Here is a 25,487-nt window from a genome sequence, read left to right on the forward strand (position 1 = left end):
ATGCATGAAGAGGGGAAGGGAAGGTGAAAAGTATTTATAAAATACCTACTTAGGCACTGTGCTAAGTACTTTACAAATATTATATCATTGCATCATCAGAACAACCCTGGGAGCCAAGTGCTACTATCTTCCCCATTTTACATTTGAGGACATTAAGGCAAATGGAGGTTAAGTGATTGAGCCATTGGAGGCCATGATTTTAGATCCTCAATAACACACACACACACACACACACACACACACACACACACAAAATGAACTAGGTATACTTAAATTTATTAGTCGATAATGATTAGATTATGTAAGTACAATACACAAATTAATCCAGAGGTCATAATAGAACACAAGCCCCTAAATATAAAATAGTAATTCAGTTTACTTATCTAAAAATTTAATGAAGGTATGCATCTCAAAGCAATACTATAAAGGAATGCATTCATTTTAGCAGTGTCTGGTCTTTTACTAGGGTACTATGAACAGTTGGGAGCTCCACAATTTAAGAGGTATATGGGAAACAGGAGATTCAGAGGGAAATCATGAAGATGATTAAAGAGCTGGAAAATCAAACAAAAATAGTTCACAGATCTAGGATTCTTCAATATAGGGAAGAAGGCTGGCTTAATAAAGGACTTCAAATATATGGAGGACTCTGCTAAGATGTTTCCCATCTCCACTGAGGATGGCACAGGAGGAAAAGCACCAAATCTGAGGCATAAGAAGCAGAAGGTAAAAATCCAGACCTTCTTGATAGTAAGCCTTGTCAAACACTGGCATGAAGTTATGAAGGTTAGAGAGCTGGGGAGTTTGGAAGGTCACCTTTCTCCTGTCTCCTGTGGAAGAATTTTTCTCACCTGTCTGGGTTGCCTAGATGGTTCACAGAGTTCTTCCTGGTCCCGTGATTTTCTGATAAATTCGTAAAAGGATGAATTGAAAGTCTGTCTCAAGGTAAAATTTTTACATTCCCTTCAAGTACTCCTCCCTCCCCCCAACCCAGTCTCTATTAATGGAATTTCAGTGTAAAAGTTTATGAGGCAGACTGGCAAAGATTGGCTCCAGCAGGCAATTTAACCAAAAAAAAAAAAAAAAAGCCAATGGACAGCACAAACCTGTCTCTATCACAGACGTCATTCGAGAGAGAAATTTCACTGTCTCCTGCAAACCTCATTAAAATGTTCTAGGCAGGTTTCTAAAACAATTGGTTCTATTTTAAGCCATTCTACTGGTAAAGATTCTTTTTTTTTGGCAATGTAATAGCATTTTTTCCCAGTTACATGTCAAGAAAAATTTTAGCATTCATTTTTATAAGATTTTGATTTCTGAATTTTTTTCCCTCCCTCCCCTCCCCTCTTCCAAAAATGGTAGGCAATTTGATATAGGTTATAATGTGCTATCATGTAAAACATATTTCCTTAGCAGACACAGTTGTGAAAGAAAAAAACAGATCAAAAGGGAAAAAAAAACATGAAAAAGAATAAAATTAAGTGAAAAAAGCATGCTTCGATCTGCATTCAGAGCCCATCAGTCCTTTATCTGGGTGTGGAGAGCATTTTCCTTTGTGAGTCCTCTGTACTTGTCTTGGATGATGGTGTTGCTGAAAAGAGCTGAGTCATTCATAGTTGGTCATTTAAAAAAGTTGCTGATACTGTGTACAATGTTTTCCTGGTTCTGCTCATTTCACTTTACATCAGTTCATACAAGTCTTTCCAGGTTTTTCTGAAATCTTCCTGTTCATCATTTCTTATTGCTCAATAGTATTCCATTATATTCATATAGCACAGCTTGTTCAGTCATTCCCCAATTGATGGGCATCCCCTCAATTTCCAATGTTTTGCCACCACAAAAAGAGCTGTTATAAATACTTTTTTACATGTGAGTCCTTTCCCCTTTTTTATGATCTCTTTGGGATACAGACCTAGTAGTGGTATGGCTGGATCAAAGGGTATGCAGTTTGGTTGCCCTTTGTACATAGTTCCAAATTGTTCTCCAGAATGATTGGATCAGTTCAAAACTCCAACGGGGATTAGTGTCCCAATTTTCCTACATCCTCTCCAACATTTATCATTTTCCTTTTTTATCATATTGGCCAATCTGATAGGTGAGGTGATACCTCAAAGATTTTTAATTTGCATTTCTCTAATTAAAGTGATTTAGAGCACTTCTTCATATGCCTATAGATAGCTTTGATTTTTTCATCTGAAAACTGTCTGTTCATATCCTTTGACCATTTATCAATTGGGGAATGGCTAAATTTGAGAATTTATACATATTATATATATTTGAGAAATCAGGCCTTTATCAGAGACACTTGCTATAAAGATTGTTTCCCAACTTTCTGCTTTCCTTCTAATCTTGGTTGCATTGGTTTTGTTTGTGCAAAAGCTTTTTAATTTAATATAACCAAAATGCTCTATTTTACATTTCATAATGCTTGCTATATCTTGTTGATCATGAACCTATAATTCACTTAATTTCTTCTTTAAGAATTTGGAAGTTAAACCAGTTGGTGCATATATGTTTACTATTGATATTACTTTATTGTCTATGGTAAATTTTAGCAAAATGTAGTTTCCTTTTATTTTTCTTTTATTTAGGTCTATTTTTGCCTTTGCTTTGTCTGAGATCAAGATTTTTCACTTCACCTGAAGCATAGTAGATTCTGTTCCAGCCTCTTATCTTTACTCTGTGTGTATCTGTCTACTTCAAATGTGTTTCTTATAAATGATATATTGTAGAATTCTGCTTTTTGATCCACTCTGCTATCCCCTTCTGTTTTATGGGAGAGTTCATCCCATCACATTCACAGTTATGATTACTAACTGTGTATTTTCCTCCATCCTATTTTTCCTCCTGTTTGTCCTCTCTCTCCTTTCACCCTTTCCCTCCTCACCAGTATTTTGCTTCTGTCTACTGCCTGCCCCAGTCTGCCCTCTTGTCTGTCAGTCCCCCAATTTTCCCTTTACTTTATCTTCTCCTCTCCTACTTTCCTGTTCTGTAATATAGATTTCTATATTCAACTAATTATCTACATTATTTCCTCTTTGAGCCAATACTGATGACAGTAAGGTTCAAGCAATGCCCATTGCTCACCCTCCCATCTTTCCCTCCACTGTAATAGGTTTTGCACATCTCTTCACATCATCTGAGAAATAATTTATGCCATTCTACCTTGCCCTTCCTTCTGCACCCAGTGTATTCTTCTTTCTCATCCCTTAATTATTTTTCTGTCATTCCTTCAAATTCATCTTATACCTGTACCCTTTATCTATGTATATACCTTCTAGCTGTACTATTAGTGGTATAATTTTTAAGAATTACAAGCATCACCTTCCCTTGTATGGATATAAATTGTTCAGCTCAATTGAATCCTTTATTTTTTTCCTTTCTTTTAAATCTTGTGAAAGTTTCTGCAGGCTCTCACTTTTTACCCGATGCTGCATTGTTTTGACTATACCATATAGTGAATATTAATATTACAAAATATCACCCTATGGACTCACAGAAGGACCTCCATAGATAACCAGAAGTCCCTAAAAATACAAATATAACTACAGACTTAAAAGGAGCTGATAATCTACCTACTCTTTTATTTGGAGCACCAATCTTCAGAATAGTGAATTCATACTGATAATTGACGTAAATGTGTAACAACTTAAGTATTACCCAAAGTAGTTACTCTATCCCTGTCTTGATTTTTATAGAACAGAGGGGGGAAATAGGCTTCAAATCATCTTGAAGCAAATACAGTCCTTAGAAAAAAGCATGATTATAATTTTTTAAAAGATCACTATCAAAGTGGGGAAGGATTGGGCGGTGGTCTCTCCCAAATGATTAGAATGCATTTCAATGCAAACAATTGATTTTGATACTTGGGTTCAAAAAACCAACCTCACAAACACAAAATAAGGGAAGTCTAGTTGGACATCAGGTTGTCTGAAAAAGAACTGAGGGGGTTTCATGGACCAAAAGTTCAATGAGTCAACAGTGTGACATGGCAGCCAAAATCAGATCTTAGGTTCCATTGCGAGAGGTGCAACTTCCAAGAATAAGGAGGCAACAGTTCTGCTATAGCATGCCCTTGTTCTACCACATCTGGCATATCATATTCAGTTCTATACACTAGATTTTAGGAAGCATATTAATAAACTGGAGAACCTCCAGAAGAGGCAACTAGGACAGTTTGTGGTATATGAGGATCAATTGAATGAATGGGTGATGTTTAACCTGGAAAAGAGAGACTTCATGTGGATCTGATCATTGTCCTCAGGTAGTTGAATGACTGTCACATGCAAGAAGAATGAGATTTGTTCTGGCTTGGCCCCAAAAGACAGAAAGAGGAGCAATGGCTATGTTGCAAAGAAGAAAATTTATATATGTTGTAAGGTAGAACTTTCTCACAATTAGAGCGATTTTCAGGTAGTATAGACTACCTCTGGAGGTAACTGGTTCCTCCCCATTGGAGGTCTTCAGTCAAAGTCTGGATTGACCACTTTCCAGATAACCTAAAGAAAGAATTATTGTTAGATTAACCAGTCTCTAAGTTCCCTTCCAGTTCTGAGATTCTGTGAGCCCCTCAATGTACTAGATGCTGGAAAGAGTCTCATTACTGGGTAAAGGAAGAGGTTGTCTTTACAAGGTCAAGGAAAGGATTCTACTTGATAGAGGAAAGATTGTTTACCTTCTGGTCCTTGTATAGGAAACCTGAAGGAGAATAACTATTGCCAGTGATGTGGAGACTTTTGCAGTGTGTCCCATATTCTATAAATTAAGTAAGTTATTTCCCAGAGTCCCCTAAGAAATTTTAAGGATTTACTTTTTACCACTAAGACACTAGTCCCAGTTTGAACAAAGAGATGTTTACAATATAGGGTGTTCCTTTTTTTAATTAAAACTGGGAACCACCATGGGAAAAATAAATAAATAAAACCAACACTGAAACAAAAATAAGTCTCAAGGAATTGGTAATTATATTTTGAGTCAGAAGTGGGCGAGCAAATTGGACAGAAGTCAAAATGAGTAAATGCTATGCAGAAGGCTGGATATGAAATGTGGCAGAGTGATGGAAACAGCCCTGGATTCTCATCACCTGTGAAAATCTGGAAAAAGTATTTCATGTCTCCCAAGCTACAAGCCTCACTGGTCTCTAAACCTCTGTTACCTTATCTCTATAGTGAGGGTATGCAACTAGGTGATATCTGAGATCTATTCCACCTCTGAAAGTCCATGATTCTATGCTTTTTTGTGAACTTGAGAAGCTAAAGAGTCTTCTTTTCCTTGGAACTACATCTCTCTTTCCTCAGACTAATGACAATGCCTCTGATGAAGTTGTACAGAAGAATGAGCACTGGACCTGGACTCAGGAATTCCTGATTTCAAATCTGGCCTTAGAACTTAGTAACTATGGGACCTTAGGCAAGTTAAACCTCTGCCTGCCTTAGTTTCTTTAATCTATAAAATGAAGATAACAATAGCAACTACCTCTCAGGGATATTGTAAGAATTAAATGAGATAATATTGATAAAGTGCTTTACAAACCTTAAAGTGCTATACAAATGCTAGCTATTATTATTAAGATTACAAGTATACTGATAATTACTCTATGGGAACTTTTGTATTTGGGCAATATATTAAACATCTGTTCTGAAGTTGAGTAAAAGTCTATGGTTTCTAGCACGTCTCATGATTCGTCAACTTTTTTTAAGTTTCTTAAAAATAAACATGCAATTATGTGTCCTGCAAGCTGTATACACAAAAAAGCTTTACAAATATAATGTATCTACAAATCCAAAGGATAAATATGGGTCTATTTATAACAATTTGCTTTGAGAAAGGTTTTTAAGTGCCTCATGGAAAACTTTGAGAGTGAATCTGTTTAGTTTGCTATTCTCTGACTTTTATTCCAAGTTAAAAATGTTCATCATCCCTCCAGTTTGTCCAAGCCTCTCTTAGCTCCTTTAAAACTGGCCATGGAGTGAGAGCTAAGAGAGTTTGCTTCTCTGGTCCTCACTTTTCCTCCCTGGAAAATGAAGATGGTGCTAACACTTGCTCATTGCCTGTAGCACAGAGATGTGAGAATTAGACAACTGGGGGAAGGAGGAGGTAGTGGCAATGCCCCTAAAAAAAAAAAAGACATGGGCCAGGAAAAAACTGGTGTCATGATCCCTATTTTCACAGATTTTTTCCTATGTTGACCAAACCTAAACCATTTCAAAACCTAATAAAATCAGGAGAGCTATTGTTTTTAAGTCAATTTCCACAGAAAGGTACAAGGTAACCTGAAATGTACATTCCAGTTGAAAAGTTCAGGAGCAGAAGTTGATGATGTGGGTGTAGTGAAGATGAAAGCAGAAACTGTTGAAAGGAAGGATGGAGTCCTCCTCAAGTTATGATAGTGCAAAAGAACGAGTGCTGGGTTTCGAGTCGGAAAATTTGAGTACTTGGACTTGAATCCTGCACCTGACACATTGAAAAGGGAAAGCAGACAAAAGAAGGCAGTGGTCAGAAGCAGAACAGACTTTAGAGAAGGGACAAAAGAAAAAGAAAAAAGATCAACAGAAGAAAAGGATAGAGAGAAATACACAATTGGTGATCATAACTGTGAATGTGAATGGGAGGAACTCACCCATAAAATGGAAGCAAATGGCAGAATGTATTAGGAACCAGAATCTAACAATATGTTGTTTACAAAAAACACACTTGAAACAGAGGGACATACAGAGAATTAAAATAAGGGGCTGGAGCATAACTTATTATGATTTAGCTGAAGTAAAAAAGGCAAGGGTAGCAACCACGATCTCAGACAAAGCAAAAACAAAAATTAATTTAGTTAAAAGGGATAAGCATGGAAACTATATCTTGCTAAAAGGAACCATAGACAATGAACTAATATTAATACTAAACATGTATGCACCAAATGACATAAGACCAAATTCTTAAAGGAAAAATTAAATGAATTACAGGAGCAAATAGACAGTAAAACTATACTAGTGGGAGACCTCAACTTTCCTCTCTTAGAACTAGATAAATCTAATCATAAAATGAATAAGAAAGAAGGCAAAGAATGAACAAAATCCTAGAAAAGTTAGATATAATAGCCCTCTGGAGAAAACTGAATGGGAATAGAAAGGAGTATACCTTTTCCTCAGCTGTACATGTCACCTTCATTAAAAAATATTGGCTGTATACTACAGCATAAAAACCTCACAACTAAATGTAGAAAAGCAGAAATATTAAATACATTCTTTTCAAAATACAATAAAATAAAATGATATTCCATAAAGATCCATGGAGGTATAGATTAAAAATTAATTGAAATGAAATAATTTAATCCTAAAGAATAAGTATGTCAGAGAATAAATTATAGAAATCATCAAAATTTTCATTAATGAGAATGAAAACACTGAGACAACATTGCAAAATTTGTGGGATGCAACCAAAGCAGTATTTAGGCAAAAATTTATCTCTCGAAACATGAACATCAATAAAAGAGCAGAGCAATGAATTGGGCATACAACCAAAAAGGCTAGAAAAAGAATAAATTAGAAATCCCCAATTTAAAGACCAAAATGGAAATCCTGAAAATCAAATGAGAGATTAACAAAATTGAAAACAAAAGAAAATGGACAAATAAAAGTAGGAGCTGGCTTTATGGAAAAAAAAACATAAAATAGATAAACCATTGGTTAATTTGATTTTTTAAAAAAAAGAAATGCAAATTAATTAGCATCAAGAATGAAAAGGGTAAATGCACTACAAATGAGGATGAAATTAAGGCAATTATTAGGAATATTTTGCCCAATTATATGCCAGTAAAACTGACAATCTAAGTAAAATGGTTGAATATTTATAAATATATAAACTGCCCAAATTAACAGAAAAGGAAATAGCATACTTAAATAACCCTATTTTAGAAAAATAAATTGAATGAGCCACAAATGAGCTAAGAAAAAAAAAATCTCCAGGACCAGAAAAATGTACAAATGAATTCTACCAAACCTTTAAGGAACAATTAATCCCAATACTATATAACTACTTGAAAGAATAGATAAAGAAGTAGTCCTGCCAACTCCCTTTACAATACAGATAGTGTTTCAGAAAACTCTTGGAAGACTTACATGAACTTATGCAAAGTGAAGTATATAACCAGCAGAACATTGTACACGGTAACAGCAATCTTGTAAGGATGATCAACTGTGAAAGACTTAGCTACTCTGATGAAGATAATGATCCAAGAGAATTCCAAAATACTTATAATGAAAAATGTTATCCACCTCCAGAGAGAGAAATGAGAAACTCTGAATGTAGATTAAAGCACACTATTTTTTTTAACTTTCTTTGTTTTTCTCCTTTTTTGTCTGTGTTCTATTTTGCAACATGGCTAATATGGAACTATGTTTTGCATGACTTCACATTTATAATCAATATTATATTGCTTGCCTTCTCAAGAAGAAGGAAAGACTGGGAGTAAAGGAGAGAATTTGGAACTTAATTTTCATATGATTGTTAAAATTGTTTTATATGGAATTGGGAAATATTTAATGAAATAAAAATATGTATTTTTAAAAAATAAAATTACAGCATAACTCCGAATACTCTAGAATGAGCAGGGATGATAATATGGTGGAGAAATGTTGAAATATAATGAGTTTCTGAACATTATCCAGATGTAAGTCAGGAATATGAAAATTATTTTTTCCATTCTCACCCATGGGCTTAAATCTCCAGGAAAGCACACAAGGCTCTACACACACACACACACACACACACACACACACACACACACAAACACACATGTGCCCTCATGCAAAACCTACTGAATATGGAGTCAGTAAGACTTGAGTTTGAATCTTCCTCAGGTACTTTCTAGATATGTGATGTGGATAAAATCACTCAACTTCTTGGGAACTGTTTCCTAAATCTGTAAAATAGAGATTATAATAGTACCTACCTCTCAGAGTTGTGAGGATCAAATAAGATATATAAAGAGCTTTCTAAACCTTAAAGCACTATATAAATGTTAGCTGTTTTTTTTTATGTAATTATCAATAAGTACCACTGCCTGAGTGGTGATTCATCATGCATCTCACAATATGAATTACTAGACCAAGGATGGGGAACCTGCAGCCTCCAGGCCATATGTAGCCCTCCAGGTCTTCAATGTGGCCCCTTGACTGACTCCAAACTTCCCAGAACAATTTGTCTGGGAAGTTTGAGGTCAGTCAAGGGGCCACATTTAAGGAACAAGAGGGCCACATGTGGCCTCAAAGCTGCAAGTTCTCTAGGTCTACAAAGAATGGCCTTCCAATATGGGTATCAGTTATACCTCTATGATACTCCATGCTTTATAGGTTCTTAAGCTGAGGTCCATAAACTTTTTTAACATTTTGATAACTATTTCAATATAACTAGTTTCCTTTACAATCCTATGTATTTTATCTTATATGTGTAAAAACTTTATTTTGAGAAGAGTTCCATAGGTTTCCCTAGATTGCCAAAGTTTATGAAACACACAAGAGTGGTTAAGAATCCCTGCAAGGCATGTGTTCACATGATGCCTTGCTTAGCTGGTCTGGACAGAGCAGAAAAACTGCTTGCCCAAAATGACCCAAACATACTCACTTTGGAAGTCCCTTGCAAGTGTCTTCTATGGTTCTTTTGATTAAGCTTAATGATTTTGCCCATTCTGGAATAAGTGGTAACAGCTGAGGATGATTTATAGTGAACATGATTAAATTTAGAAAAGGAAGGAAGACTGATGTCAGTTTACTGTGAAACCTAACTCCCATGCCCATTAGAGTTTCGTAGCTGGCCTTTCAGTAAAGCCTGCCATATCAACACCAAATGGCCTGACAAAGAAAAACTGATGTTTTCCTAGTGGGCTTGGTGACATTTTGTGCACCCATCTTATTCATGGATGGTGGTTGCTGGTTTTCTTAGCAATGGTCAAACTTTGAAGAAAAAAAAGTCAGTACATGACAATTGTACTTGGATCCCTTTTCTCTTTTCCTGGTAATTGTGGGCCATGTGTTTGACTTTAATAATTGAGAAGGTCCATGCTAGAAAAGAAACATGAGCTCAGCTTTTGTGCTTCTCCCAGGGAAATAATTATTATTTACTTTTAAAATTAAGTTAGCTAAATGAATAGTTATTGCTGTGTGTTATTCACACGAGTAGCTTTCCTTATGTTATAGTATTCTCTATCAACTCCAAACCTGCCTTTATGGTTTTTTCAACTTATTTCTGTGCCTCTGGGGTAATATTTAAGGGTCTCTTTTCCAGTAAATACTTTACTGTCCCAAAGTGAATCATAAAAGAGATGGGAGGTATTACCCAATTTAAGAAATAAAGAGGTAATAATCCCACCCTAGTCAACTCACATCTGGAATGAAATGCAAGGCAGTTTAAGAAGGACGTAGATAAGATGCAGAGTATCCAGATGAGGGCAGCCAGGTTGATGAAGAGCCCTGATCCCAGGTCTGGGAATCTATTGAAAGAAATGAGAATTCTTAGCCAGGTAAAGAGAAGGAGAGGAGGGTGCAGAATGAGCAGGTTCTGATAGCCATCTTCAAGTATTTGATATCCTGTATTGAGGAAGAGGGCTCAAACTTGTTTTCTTTGGCCCCACCTGGACTTTCCAGCAAGCAACAGGTAGAAATGGTAGAGATTAAGATTTAAACTTCATGTTGATAAAAATTACTCACCATTAGAGCTATTGCAAAGTGGGATGTGTAGCCTCCAGAAGTCATGGGTTCATATTCATTAGAGATCATCAAGTATATCCCTTGGCAGGGATGTTATCACAGGTATTCTTTTCATGCAAGGGTCAGACTAGGTTACCCCTAAAGTCCATTTCAACTCTTAAATGCTGTCATTTTTATCCTGTGTAATTCCAATGGAAAAACCCTAGCATGTGCCAAATTTCCTGCCTGGGACTGTGCTACTGCTAAATTTCAAGATCTCAGGGACTGACTAGACCCCCTGTGTCCTACAAAGAAAAGGTACAAAAGAATGAGACTATGACAGTAAACTCACCATAAGTCTTATTGAAGTATGAAACATAAGGCCTGCCTCCCTACACCATTCTGGGCAGATTTTTTTCCCCTAAATATGTTTTAGAGTTTGTAAGAGACATTAAAGCTCAACTAGTCAAATCTCCACTTTTCTTGATGAGGAAACTGAAGCTTTTATAAGTTAAATGACTCAAGTATGATTATACAGGTAACAAGGAACAGAACCCAGATTTTAACTCAGATCTTTTGACTCTACTTTCAGCATTCTTTCCACTATGCCAGGACACTTCTCCACATAAGTCACCTTATTTAAGCTTGATGCCCTCCCACACCAAAAAAACAAATACCCCCACCATACTCACAATATTGGTATCATCCTTCTAATCTGCCATTTTAAGGAAAACTTCCCCAAATATTTTATTTTAGGAGAAAGTTCCCACAGGATACTTTGTCAATCTTGCCTAAAAAACAGAGCATAACTTTTTAACTTAATTTTATATTTTTTTGAGAAAGAAGAGGAAGAGGGATAAGATAGGATAGGATAGAATAGGATAGGCTAGAATAGAGTAGACTAGGCTTAGATAGATAGACAGACAGACAGACAGACAGACAGGTAGCTAGCTAGCTAGCTAGATAGATAGATAGCTAGATAGATAGATAGATAGATAAAGCCTATGTACAAACACATAATGTTCAAGGAAATGGGAGAACCTGGGCCAATAATAGAGCAGAGACAGGATAGATAAATAATTTAAAGAAACTAAATATATAGCTCCCAAGGCATCCCTTATCACATGTGGGCATCCCAAAAAAGCTACTCCACATTCAAGGCAAGTTATTTCCTAATATCCTAGGAAACTGGAGAAACAACACCAACAACAGAGTAGATATCAAACAAGTAAATAATTTAAAGGCACTAAATATGGAACTCCAAAGGCACCCTCTTTTCACAGGTAGGCACCCCAGAAAAGCTACCTCACATTCAAGTCAAGTGGGTTAGTGCCAAGGGTACACTGGTAAACAACCATCTTTGGGGGGAAGGGAAGAGAAGTACACAAGACAAGCTTTTAAGTTTAATCTGCACAATTAACATTTTCTCCATCACTTTCTTAAGCCTAGACAATCAACAAAATAATATTTCAAGCCCTAATTTGTAGTATTTGCTGTTTTCCAAGGTGTAAATGCTCACAATGAAAATTAACAATCAGTTCAAGTCAGTATGATCTGGCTTCAGCATACTTCTTATTAGCACCCACTCAAAAATAGTAGCTTATGAGCCCCTAACAATATGATATTGGAAATATAGATAATATATTACTTTTACTAGAAATATAAAAGAAAGATTAATTCAAGTAATCTCATCGAACATAGTCACATATACATGTGCATATTCTTCCATAGCTTACCACATTACCAATGGAAAAGGTATATATATGTTGAGAACATATGTGAATAGAAACATTCATGGAGGGCACATGTATCTAGAGAACAAACATAAAGATGAACATATCAGTTGCCCATATGACCAAGGCACACATGCCCAAGGTAGCTTATACATCTGGCCCTGCAGGACCCTATGGATGTCTTCATCAGACTGTTCTTTGCAGGGCATATCATGCCTGTTGGGTATTATTCCAGTAGTTGTGGTTGCTGCTGAGTACATAGATCTGAATCTCATGTTCTGAGCTTCTTTCTGATACTAACTTTTGGGCTTCTTCTCTTTGGAGCCACCTGCTGGCCATCTCAACTCAATATGCTATTGTGTAGTTGCACACTAACCCACCCCCATACCTTCCTCTTAACAGAAGCCCAATTAGTTAATTTGATTGAAAAAAAAGAGACAGAAGAAAATTAAATCACTAGTATCAAAAATGAAAAGGGTCAATATGATACTAAAATGAAATTAAAGCCATTATAAGGAGTTATTTTACCCAAATATATGCCAATAAATTTATTAACTTAAGTTAAATGGAAGAATATTTACAAAAATATAAATTGCCTAGATTAGAAGAAGAGGAAATAGGATATCTAGAATAGATCCACTTTAGAAAAAAATTTTGAACAGGCCATAAATGAGCTTCTTAAGAGAAAAGCATCAGGACCAGATAGATTTACAAGTAAATTCTATGAAACATTTAAAGATCTACTAATTCTAATATTAAATAAATTATCTGGAATAATAGGTAAAGAAGGGATCCTACCAAATTCCTTTTATGAAACAAATATGATACTGATACCTAAATCAGAAACAGTAAAAACAGAAAAAGAAAATTATAGACCAATTGCATATATGAATATGCAAAATCCTAAATAAAATACTAGCTAAAATATCACAACATTATATTACAAAGATTATACATCATGATCAAGTGGGGTTTATACCAGGAATGCAGGGATGGTTTAACATAAACAAAACTATTAACATAATTAATTATATCAATAATAAAGTTTTTAAAAATCTTGATTATATCAATAGATGCAGAAAAAAACTTTTGATAAAGTTCAATACTCATTTTTATTAAAAAAAACTTGAAAGTATTGGTATAAATGGATTTTTCCTTAAATTGATAAAAAAAAATTTGTCTAAAACCATCAGCAAGCATTATTTGTAATGGAGATAAACTAGAAGCCTTCCCAGTAAGATCAGGTGTGAAACAAGATGCCCACTGTCACCAGTACTTTTCAATATTGTATTGGAAACTCTAGCAATAGCAATAAGAGAAGAAAAATAGAAGGAATCAGAATACAAAATGAGGTAATAAAACTATCTCTTTTTGCAGACAATATGATGATATACTTGGAAAATCCCAAAGACTCAACTAAAAAGTTAGATGAAACAATTAATAATTTTGGCAAAGTAGCAGGATATAAAGTAAATACACATAAATCATCAGCATTACTATATCACAAACAAAACTTTGCAAGAAGAGAAAAGAGAAAGTAAAAAAAAAAAATAGCTGATTAAACTAACTCTACACAATATAAAATACCTGGAAGTATACTTGCTGAAACAAACCCAGGAAGTATATAAACAAAATTATATAAAAAACTTGTATACAAATAAAATCAGATTTAATAATTGGTGAATTATTAATTGTTCATGAGTAGGCAGGGCCAATATAATAAAAATGACAATTTTACCTGAACTATTTATTCAATACCATCCCAATTAAGTTATTAAAAATTATTTTACTGAATTAGAAAAAATAACAAATTTAATTTGGAAAAACAAAAAGTCAAGAATATGAAAGGAAATAATGAAAAAAGGTATAGAGGAAGGAGGTTGAGCAGAATGAGATCTTAAACTATATTACAAGGCAGTAATTACCAAAACTATCTGGTACTGGCTAAGAAATAAAAAGGTAAATCAATGGAAAAGAGTAGACACACAATTTACAGCAAATAAATATAATAACCTTGTATTTGACAAGTATAAATTTAAGTGTAAATGTAAAGATTAATGTTAAGTTTTGTTAAGTGTAAAGTTAAGATTTGGGGATAATAATTAATTATTGGTAAAAAAAAATTATTGGGAAAACTGGAAAGTAGTATGGCAGAAATTGGGCATAGGCCAATATCTTACCCCTTTTATCAAGATAAGGTCAAAATGGATACATGACCTAGATACAAAGACAAATTTTACAAGAAAATTAGAAGAACATGGAACATATTACTTATTAGATTTATGAATATATGAATAATTTATGAATAAACAAGAGATAGAGAGCAAAGTTAGGTGTAAAAATGGATAATTTTGATTACATTAAATTAAAAAAGTTTTGTACAAATGTAGCCAAGATCAGAAGGAAAGCAGAAAATTGGGTGGGGAGGAATTTGTAGGCAGTTTATCAGATAAAGGTCTTATACCTAAAATATATAAAGAACTTTGTCAAATCTATGAGAAAATGAATCATTCCCCAATTGATAAATGGTCAAAGGACATGAACAGGCAGTTTTTCAATGAAGAAATCAAAACAATATTCAGTCACATTAAAAAATGCTCTAAATGACTGATCAGAGAAATACAAATTAAAACAACCTTGAAATATCATTTTATACCTACCAGATTGGCTAAAATGATAGAAGAGGAAAGTGACAAATGTTGGAGGAAATGTGGAAAAATTGGGACACTGATTGTTGGTGTAATTGTGAACTCTTCCAGTCATAATTCCAGTCATCTGGAATTATGTCCAAAGAATTATTAAACTACCTATACCCTTTGACCCAGCAATAACACTACTTGGTCTATTTCCAAAGATTATTAGGGAAAAAGGAAGAGAGCCTATATTTTCTAAAAATGTTTATAGCAACTCTCTTTGTGGTGGCAAAGAATTGGAAATTGCAGGGATGCCTATCAATTGGGGACTGAACAAGTTGTGATATATGATTGTGATGGAATACTATTGCACTATAAGAAATGATGAGCTCAGTGATTTCTGAAAAAAATTAAAAGACTTGCAAGAAATAATGAAGAGTGAAATGAGTAGAACCAAGAGAACATTGTATACAGTAACAGCAATATTGTTTTGAGAGTCACTTTGAGTGAATAAGTTATTTTGACTATTATAAATAGCCAAATTAATTATAAAGGACATAAGAAGAAAGATGTTATCTGCATCTGGTGGGGGGGGGGACTGATAAATAGACATATGTAGAGAATAATTTTACATATATATGTATGTATGCACGTGTGTATACACACACACATGCCTATTTGTGTCTAATGGAAGCGATTTCTAGAACAGGCGGGGGAAGGGAAGAAAAAAAGGAAAAATAGGAAATTTACATGATAATTTTGTTGTATATTTGAAAGGAATATCAAGCTGTGCAATAGTAGATTGGCAGTTTCATGTGCAACCATCTTTTTATTGTACTATTTTATAGAAATGTTTATCTTATTCCATAAATTAAAAATAAATTTTTAAAAATAGTTCTCCCTTGTAACAAATATGTCTTGTCAAGCAAGACAAATAAACACACTCACCATGTCTGAGAATGTACATCTCATGCTGCATCTAGTCCATTATCTCTCTGTTAAGAAGTGGGGGCTACATTTCCTTATTCTTTTGTTTGAAAGAAAAAAAATTGTCCCACTCTCTATCACTATCTCGTCTGCCCCTTCAACTTTGAAAGTACTTTTTTTTAAATCTATATTTCAAACAAAAGTCAAATATGGTTTAATGATGTGAGAATATTCAAAACATCCCTTCATTTGCTTTTGTTTCTTATGAAACTCTTAGCTGCTATAATGAACTCTGACATTTCAACACAGACACATCTCCAAGGAGGTATCATAAATAATGAGCTGCCATTTATCAGTGCAAGACTGAATAGGCTTTGCCCTAAACAATTTACCATAGCTGATGGTAAAAAGGGAGGGAGGCCCTGAGATCTTCCTCTTACCCCTTGGTAGATCACCTAGAGCCACCTAAATTATCTGATTTCTATACACTAAAAAGTTCCCTCTCTTGAAGGGAGGGGAGAATAGAGAACGTTTCACTTTTTTTTGATGCTTAAAATTCCATAACTAAAGCTTTATTCTTTTGACTTAATTCTTCTTGTGCCCTATTAAATCATTTATCTCCAAAAGATTTAGATCCTGAGCTCCTTGAGAGAGTGACAGAGTTTTTGCTTTTCTGAACTTAGTGCCTAACACATAGTAAGCATGTAATAAATAAGCCATTGGCTTGGCTTGTTCAATATCATTTCTGATCATTCTAGAAGCCTTTAAAAGCCTTTCCCATCATTTATACCTCAACATTAATGAATTGACAAGACCCTTTCCTAAGGAAGCAAGGAAAGCAAGGTAGCCTGAGACCACAGGACATTATCACTTAGTGAAGATCACCAAGGCAGTCACACTCAAAAATAATTGGATGTATAAGGGAGGCAATGTAGTTATAGTAGAAATTATCCTGGATCTGAAGGCGGAGAGATGTGAGCTTGAATCCTGATACTCTAGTTAACTCTGTGACCATGAGAAGTCATTTAACATCTCTAAGCCTCAGTTTCCTCATTTATAAAATGGGGTTAATGATACCTGTAATACCCATCTCACAGGACTGTACTAAGCTTCAAATGAATTGATGAATTTAAAGTATAAAGAGCAATATAAATCTCAACTATTATAACTAACGTGAAAAAGGCAGACAGAAAGGAAGTGCACAGTGGAAGATGAATTGCATCAAATTTGTCATTTCTTAAAACATTGCCTGTGCTGGCTTCTCTTCTACAGGACACTAAGATGGACGTCTACCCTGTCGAATTGCAATCTGTCATGTCAACAAGATCTCATGCTTCCTGTGTAGTAATTATGGAATGATGGGGCCCCCAAAATAGTTATAGGGTATATCAAACATAAGTAATAGCTTTTAACCAGAAAGGGAAAAGGACAATGCTATATCCTTCAGATGGCCTCTTTTTTTGACCTGAATCACTTAAATATTCTGCCAAATTGAAATAGGTTTCCCAAAAGACTACTTGGCTAAAATTGTCCCTTCACTTGGAATCTGAAGGTTTCATAGTGATTGTATGCGGAAATAAGAGAATTTAACTCATAAGTACTATATTCCCCTTTACCAAATCCATCGTCAAAAAATAATCTTAATTTCCTATTTTTGTTCAAATGGTATCATCCCTTTCCTGAATGATATTTTTCTGAAAATTATTTTAGATTTTTTCCTAAATGGGAAATTTTAATACTTTATTTGATTTTCAATTCTTTCTAGAGAAAAGAGACATGTTTTTTCATGACTGCACATGTATAACCTTTATCAAATTGTTTGCCTTCTTAATGAAGGAGGAGGGGAGGGAGAGTGGAAGAGAACTTGGAACTCAAAATTGTAAAAATCCCAAGGTTAAAAATTGTTTTTATGTGTAATTGGGAAAAGATAGAATATTAAAATTCAGAAGAGGCTAGTCAGCTGGTGTAAAATGACTGGATACTATAGGTAACTCCAGATGGTAGAAATGATGAGAGAGACATCATTGAGAAAATATTTGGGAACACAGTTCCACGACTTCCTCTTTAAAAAAATCACTTTAATGAAGTCAGCATAGGGGCATTTCAGTGACAGATGTCAAGGGAAGGAAAGAGGAATAAGTGATTCAATTGGTAGACACCCAAGTACCTCCAGACCAATTCCAGAGCCCAGATTAGCTTCCCCCTACCCCATCCCACCATAGCAAATGGGCAGACAGTTTGATTGATGCCCACAGTCCCCCCCTAGAGGTCATACCTTCTTCCAAGGAGCATTTATAAAGGGCAGCAGAGACTTTTAGGGTTAGTACAAGGTCAAGTTAGACTGAGTTCATGTACTTTATTGATAAGATTTCTAGACTGGGAACATTAAAAGGGAATGCCACAGGCATAGTACACTTGGATTTCAGCAAAGCATTTAACAAATTGATACCCTTGGAGACAAGACAGAGGGATGTGAACATGATGATAACAGGTGGATTCAGAACTGATTAGACAGCCTGGCACCAGGAGTGGTGATTAATCAGCAATGGCAACCTCAAGGAAGTCTCTGAGACAGCGCACCAGCATTTGACTCTGTTCTGCTCAGAATTTTTATCAACAATTTAGATAAAGACAGAAAACAATATGCTCATCATTATAAGTAGAAAGACACTCATTTTTTGAGGAACTTAAAACAGAAAGTATGGACCAGCTCTCCACCAGACCTTCCACACATCTCCTCTAATGCCCAGCTCCTCTAACACAAAACAGCAAAATCCATTGGCTTCTATTTAACCTTTCTGGTTGGTATGATTGAAAATCCTGCCTCCCTTGAAGTAAAGAGGCAACCTTCCTTTATGTTGTACTAAATGCTCAGCTCAGAGGCCTCTCACTTTGATTTTTGAAGAGGCATTTTGCTTAGTCTAACCCTGGGTTGGGGAGCCTGCAGCCTCAAGGCCACATGTGGCCCTCTAGGTCCTCAAGTGCGGCCCTTTGATTGAACCCAGACTTCACAGAACAAATCCCCTTAATAAAAGGATTTGTTCTGTAAAACTTGGACTCAGTCAAAAGGCCACTCCCAAGGACCTAGAAGGCCACTTGTGGCCTTGAGGCCACAGGTTCCCCACCGCTGGTATCCCTTACATCAGAGTTCCCTCCCAAAATGAGGAAACCAGGTAGACTTTGCCAACCTCTAACTGCTGCAGCTTATTGTTCTCACCCAGGTGGAATGTGAGAATTTCTGACATATTTCTTCCCCCCTTGTTATTCAATGATGCCACTCAGCAATTTTGTTTTTTGGTCTGTGATTTCATCAGAGTAGGGAATTTCCACTGTAGAAACTCCCTCCTACAATGCAAATCATCAATTTATCTGTATCTTATGTTAGAGATTGCCAACGGCACCATGGAATTAGAGTGGCTGTACAGTAACACCATCATCATCACCATCATCATCGCTAACATTTATATAGCCCTTACAATGTGCTAAGCACTTTACAATGATTATCTCATTCAATCCTCACAATAACCCTAAGAGGCAGGTGCTATTATTACCCCCATTTTACAGATGAGGAAACTGAGGCAAATAAAGGGTAAGTGACTTGTCCAAAGTCACACAGCTAGTAACATAGCTAATGCATCAGAGACCAGACCTGAACTTAGGTCGTTCTGATCCACTATGTCATGATGTATCTCTGCATATGATATAGAATAAATATTTTCTAATATGGAAAGTATTATATATTTAGAGCTAGAAATGACCTTAGAGGTCATCTAGTTCAACCCCTTCATTTTACAGCTAAAATAGGGACCCAGAAAAGTCAAATTAACCTGCCCAGGGTCACCCACCCTCACCTTAGTTTTCTGACTCTGTAGTCACAGAAATAAACCACATAATAATTGTCTGAGGCAGATTTCAAACCCAGCGCCTCTGATTCCAGATTCATTTCTCTTTATAATACTACGTTTCTCAATCACCACCTCAGTAATGGTAATTCATCATCACCTCAGTAACAGTGATTCCCAAATGTCTACATTATCAGGAGTGTTGTGTTCCATTTCAGAGGCAACTGGGTGACTCAGCGGATAGAGTTCTGGGCCTGGAGTCAAAAAAACCTGAGTTTTAATCCAGCCTCAAATACATACCAGCTTTGTGAAACCTGGGCAAATTACTTCACCTATGTCTGCCTTAGTTTCCTCAACTGTAAAATGGGGGTGATAAAAGCACCTAACATCCAAGTTTATTGTAGATCTCCAAGATAATATTTGTAAAGTACTTAGCACAGTGCCTGGCACATAGTAGATGCTATATAAATGTTTATTCCTTCCATTTTGGTCACCATTTTTTAAAATAGTATTTTTTTCCCCAATTACATGGAGAGACAATTTTTAACATTCATTTTTTTTAAATTTGAGTCCCAAATCTTCTCCCTCCCTCCCACATCTCCCCACTCCCTAAGACAGTAAGGAACTGATATAGGTTACATATGTGCAATCATGTAAAATATATTTCCATATTAGTCATGTTATGTGATAAGAAACAGACCAAAAGAAAAAAAAATGAACAAAATAAAGAAAGTGAAAAATAGCATGCTTTGATCTGCATTCAGACTCCATCAGTTCTTTCTCTGGAGGCAGATAGCATTTTTCATCATGAGTCCTTTGGAATTGTCTTGTATCATCATATTCCTGAGAATAGCCAAGTCATTCACAGTTGATCATCATTCACAGGCACCATTTTTTTTTACAAAGGATACTGGTATGCTTGGGCGCATCCACAGACAGGAGGCCAAGGGGGTCATAGGCCCAAAGATTTAGGACTGGAAGGAATCCAGACCAACACCTTTATTTTTATCTGCCAGGGCCTGCATACCTTCCATTGGCTCCTCTTACAGGTTTATAAGAAAAGAATTCACAGGGTTTTTTTTTCTGTGTCAAAATTTGCAGGGTAAATGCTGGCTCTGCAGCAGATATTTTGACTGAAATAATGATTTAGGCTTTGTTATCTCGTTTCAATAATTGCTCTACAAATTTATATCTTTTGCAAGCACATAATTTGAAATCCTACTACATATACTGAGTCACTGTAAACATTACTGATAATTCACAAGCCTACATTTAGAAGGTAAATGGAAAAATTACTTCTTCCAGTAATTTGCTAAAATAGAATAATATAGGGAAATTACTGATGTTCAGAGAAACTATGCCATATAAGGAAACTATTCCTTCTCTGTCTCTTTCACAGACTCCTCATCTTTCTCCTAACACTAAACATATGTGTCCCATAGGATTCTGTTCTTAGTCCTTTTCTCTCTCCACATTATCTGTCCTTGTGATCTCATTGACTCCTACAGCCTTGGGCAAGTAATGATAACCCCTGGGCCTCATTTCCTCCTCTATAAATTGAGAACATTAGACTAATTGTCCACTGACGTCCCTTCCAGGCCTGAACACGTAATTGGATTTCAATAGATTTGAAGAAATATTAAGTAGGATCCCATGGCCTCAAATATCTGTACAGGAAGTTGTCTCATAAAAGGATGGAGAACTCTCAAAACTCAAATTTAAAACACTTTTAATGAAGGAGAAAATGGAGAGGCTCTCTAAAAAGACCAGTATGGATGGATTCACAGTTTACTTGTTAACTTAGTTAACCCATTCTACAGATGAAATAGCTGAGATATAAATTCCTAATATATCATACCACTGTATGACCTATCTATGATCTCTTCTGTCACTTTTGTATAAAGAGAGAGAGGGAGGAAAGGAATAAACATTTATATATCACCTACTATGTGCCAGGCACTTTCCTAAGCACTTTTTTTTCAAATGCTATCTCATTTGATACTGGCAATGACCCTGCAAAGTAGTATTATACCCATTTTACAGTTAAAGAAACTGAGGTAGACAAAGGTGAAGTGACTTGCTCAGCATCATGCAGGTAGTAAGTGTCTGAAGCCAGATTTGAGCTCAGACCTTCCTGACCAGATAACACCTAACTGCTCCTTGATACACTGGGGTCACCTGGCCAGATGAACTACAAACTTAAGTATTAAAAAATAACCAGATATGACTGATGAACTATTATCAGGAATCTTGAAAGACTGTAGAAAATTGGAAACACTGAAGAATTAGAGTAGAACAAAAATTACTCAAATTTTCCCCTAAAGCATTGGAAGGAAGAGAAGGAAGATGATGGAGTCTTCAGTTTAGAAACCAGTGATCTTGATTTTGATTCATGGCAAAATTCTAGAGTCTCTTATTAATAATCAGTTGCCAGTGAGCATCTAGAAAAGATGCTCACTATATTGAGACTCATTATATTGAGACAACTTGATAATTGTCTTGATCCACAGGCTGACATAAAAGATGAGTTTCCTTTCCTTTTTGGATAGGATTATCAGGATGCTTAATCACAGGAATACTCTAGATAAGAGTTTCCCTAGATTTTAGTAGAACATTTGACAAAGTCTCTCATGTTAACTTTGTGGAAAAGTTGGAAAGAAATGGGTTAGACAACACATAACTAAAATATATCATAACTGGCTGAATATCAGACCCCCTAAGTAGTTGTTAATGATGGTATGCCAGTTTGGAAGGTCTTCAGTGGAATGACCCAGGGATCAATCATTGGCTCTGTGCTACTTGACTTTTTTTTAAATCAGTGACTTAAATAAAAGTGTGGTTAGCAACCTTATCTCATTTCCAAATGATACAAAGCTGGGAAGGATAGCTAACATAGTTGACAAAGTCAAGTTTTAAAACAACATTGAATATGTATGGTATTGAGATATAAATAAGATATATGCAATCCAAATAGAGAGAAATGACTTAAAACTAACTTCAAAAGAGATAAGGAAATCATGGATAGGCAGCAGTTCATCTGAAAAAAAAAATACCTTAAAGCAGAGGTTCTTAACTTGGAGTCTGTGAATTTTTTTTAAAAAGTATTTTGATAACTATTTCAATATATTGGTTTCCTTTGTTATACAACATATTTTATTTTATCCACTAAAAGCATTATTCTTAGAAGGGTCCATAGGATTCATCAGATTGCCAAAGGGATTCATGATAGAAAAAAATAAAAAGGTTTAGTTTTAATGTACTGCAAACTCCATATGGTATGATGGTACAAATGGTACGAAACGTCCACCAAACTTTTGCAACCTTAGGCCACATCTAACGAAGACTCTTAGGCATCTTAGGCTAGGGAGACTATGACCTTCTTTTACTCTGCCCGGGTCAGAGCACCTCTGGATTATTACTTTCAGTTCTAGGATGCAGTATTTTAGCACAGGAATTGATATGCTAGAGAAAGGCCAGTGGAATAAAGTCAACCAGAATGAAGAGAATGAAGTGTTTCTTTAAAAAATGGAAGACGGCAGTTTGAATCGCGGTGCACCAGAGCAGTAGCCGGCGGGATCTCTGCCCGGGTGTTTGCTGAGTCCATTCTCCGCCGTGAGCATGTGGCTGGCGGGAAGGCTGGGAAGGACTCCGGGAAGGCGAAGACAAAGGCGGTTTCCGGCTCGCAAAGGGCTGGCTTGCAGTTCCCCGTATTCATCGGCATCTGAAGTCCCGGACAACGAGCCACGGGCGCGTGGGAGTCACCGCTGCCCTGTACAGGGCGGCCATCCTGGAATACCTGACTGCAGAGGTTCTGGAGCTGGCAGGAAATGCATCGAAAGACGTAAAGGTGAAGCGCATTACCCCTCGCCACTTGCAGCTTGCCATTCGTGGGGATGAGGAATTGGACTCTCTTATTAAGGCAACAATTGCTGGTGGTGGTGTGATTCCACGCATTCATAAATCTCTGATTGGAAAGAAAGGACAGCAGAAGACTGTTTAAAGGATGCCTGGATTCCATGTTATCTCAGGACTCCAAATACTCTTGACAACTGTCCAGTGTTGGTGATTTCCAGTGGTCTATATCTCTGTGAAAACCACAATTTTGCCTTTTTGTAATTCTATTTTGATTAAGTTGGAAGCTTACTTAGCTTTCCAGCCAACCAAATTTTTGCATTGAAGTCTTAACCATATTTAAGTGTTACTGAGGCTTCAAAGAAGCTATTGATTCTGAAGTAGTGGGTTTTGATTGAGTTGACTGTTTTTAAAAATCTGTTTGGATATTAATTGTGATGCAGAAGTTATAGTAACAAACATTTGGTTTTATACAGACCTTTATTTCCACTCTGGTGGATAAGTTCAATAAAGGTCATATCCAAAACAAAAAAATAAAAAAATAAAAAATGGAAGACAAGTTTCAAAGCAAAATCGAAGAAGAAAAGGCTTTGAAGAGGGACAGAGGTTAAGTGACTTACCCAGGGTCACACAGCTAGCAAGTGTCTGAGGTCACATTTGAACTCACATATTCCTGATTCCAGATCCAGTACTCTATCAAACCTTGTACCACCTAGCTGCCTTCCTATAGGAAATAAGAAAAAAAAATCTTGGGTTCCATCAATCACAATAGCCATAGAGTTGGTAAAAAGTCATAGCTTTAGAGCTGGAAGGGGTTTTCTAGGTCATCTAGTTCAAACTCCTCATTTTTATAAGTGAGGAAACTGAGGCTCAGAGAGGTTGAGGGATTTGCCCTAAGTTTCACAGGTAGTGTGGGGATATAAACTTTTTTTTTTTATTTTAATCAATAAACATTTATTAAGCAGTCACATAAACTGTATTGGGGATACAAAGGGATCACTAGGTATTAGAGATACAAAGACAAAGCTGAAACAGTCCCTTCAAGGAGCTTATATTCTACTAGTGAGAAAGTTATATCAGTTCCAAGGCCATATCTCTCTTTGGTAATCCTTCTCTCCATTAGTATAGTCACTAATTAAATTTAGGATCTTAAACCATCTTGATCAGACTACTACAAGGGCCTCCTAATTAGACTGCACCTTTCCCCAAGGCTCTCTCCTCTACAATCCATTCTCCACGCAGCTGCCAAATTAATCTTCTTAAATTTTAAATCTGACTACATCAACCTCTGCTTTAAAATCTTCAGTGGTTTCCAATTGCCTCTAGTGTGAACTATGAACTCCACATCTTGGCCTTTCAAAACCCTTTACAGGCAGGCTCTAGTTTATCTCTCCAAACTCGTTTGTCATTACTCTCATTCATGAACTCTTTATTCCAGTCAAACTGGTCAACTTACTGTTCTATCCGCTCAATGTTACCTCTCCTGTCTCTGTGCTTTACATAGACTGTCGTACATGTTGGAATTCCATTTCTTTTAACCTCACCTCTTTTTTATGGTAATTTTTATTTTTTTGTTTTCAACATTTACTTCCACAAGATTTTGAGTTCCAAATTTTCAACCCATCTCGCCCCTCCTCTCACCCCAAGATGGCATGTATTGTGAATACCCCTTCCCCTAGTCTGCCTTCTTTTCTATCTCTCCCCCTCTTCTCTTATCCCCTTCCCCTTCAATTTTCCTATAGGGCAGGATGGATTTCTGTAACCCATTTCCCATATTTCTTATTTCCCAGTTGCATGTGAAAATATTTTTTTTAAACATGTGTT

The 25,487-nt window shown here is 35.9% G+C and overlaps 1 pseudogene; it reads left to right on the plus strand.

The window, feature by feature from the left end:
• On the plus strand, window positions 1–24,136 carry LOC114045819 (annotated as a pseudogene).
• The last annotated feature ends 1,351 nt before the right edge of the window (window positions 24,137–25,487 follow it).

This window comes from Vombatus ursinus, unplaced genomic scaffold, assembly GCF_900497805.2.
Source record: "Vombatus ursinus unplaced genomic scaffold, bare-nosed wombat genome assembly UNPS02014779.1, whole genome shotgun sequence".
Taxonomy (NCBI): Eukaryota; Metazoa; Chordata; class Mammalia; order Diprotodontia; family Vombatidae; genus Vombatus; species Vombatus ursinus.